This window comes from Haliaeetus leucocephalus, unplaced genomic scaffold (genome assembly GCF_000737465.1).
Source record: "Haliaeetus leucocephalus isolate CR32 unplaced genomic scaffold, Haliaeetus_leucocephalus-4.0 Scaffold2, whole genome shotgun sequence".
Classification (NCBI taxonomy): Eukaryota; Metazoa; Chordata; class Aves; order Accipitriformes; family Accipitridae; genus Haliaeetus; species Haliaeetus leucocephalus.
The window spans coordinates 14,869,234-14,869,597 of NW_010972438.1; positions in this window are offsets into that span (position 1 = coordinate 14,869,234).

Genomic DNA, 364 nt, shown 5'->3' on the forward strand with positions numbered 1-364 from the left:
GGGGGGGGGCCGCGGGGGGGCCCCCCCTCCCCGCCAGAAGCGGCGACGGGCAGGGGGGGGACCTGCCGCGCCCAGCGCTCCCCTCGGCCACGCCGGCGGCTCGCTCCGGGCCTCTCTCCAGAGCCCGGAGGTTGGAGCTGCCGATTCTCCTCGCCCACACCGCCGGTAGGAGGGAAGCGGGAAACGAGCGAGCCGCCTCTTCCGCCCCGTGCTGGCAGGCGGCGGGAGGAGTGGCGGCGGAGCGGAGGGACCCTCCTCAGGCGCTGCCGACGGCCCGGGGCCTCGCCCCAGCGGCGGCGGGTGCTGCCGCCGTTTTAAACAGGGCTCCGCAGCCGGCGCTTCCGCCTCCCGCGGCGGCGGCGGC